This window comes from Macaca fascicularis, chromosome X (assembly GCF_037993035.2).
Source record: "Macaca fascicularis isolate 582-1 chromosome X, T2T-MFA8v1.1".
NCBI classification, from domain to species: Eukaryota; Metazoa; Chordata; class Mammalia; order Primates; family Cercopithecidae; genus Macaca; species Macaca fascicularis.
Genome location: NC_088395.1, coordinates 12,819,793 through 12,820,230, shown reverse-complemented (window position 1 = coordinate 12,820,230; position 438 = coordinate 12,819,793).

Genomic DNA, 438 nt, shown 5'->3' with positions numbered 1-438 from the left:
CCCATTTGGAATGGCTGTATTTACCCAATGCCTGTACCCCCATTGTCTCTAGGAAGTAACTAACTTGCTTTTGATTTTACAGGCTCATAGGCGGAAGGGACTTGCCTTGTCTCAGATGAGACTTTTGACTGTGGACTTTTGAGTTAATGCTGAAATGAGTTAAGACTTTGGGGGACTGTTGGGACATATTTCACTGTTTTGAAATGTAAGGACATGAGATTTGGGAGGGGCCAGGGTGGAATGATATGGTTTGGCTGTGTTCCCACCCAAATCTCATCTTGCATTCCCATGTGTTGTGGGAGGGAACTGGTGGGAGGTAATTGAATCATGGTATTAGGTCTTTCCCATGCTATTCTCATAATAGTAAATAAGTCTCACGAGATCTGATGGTTTTATAAAGAGGAGTTCCCCTGCACAAGTTCTCTTTCTCTTTGCCTG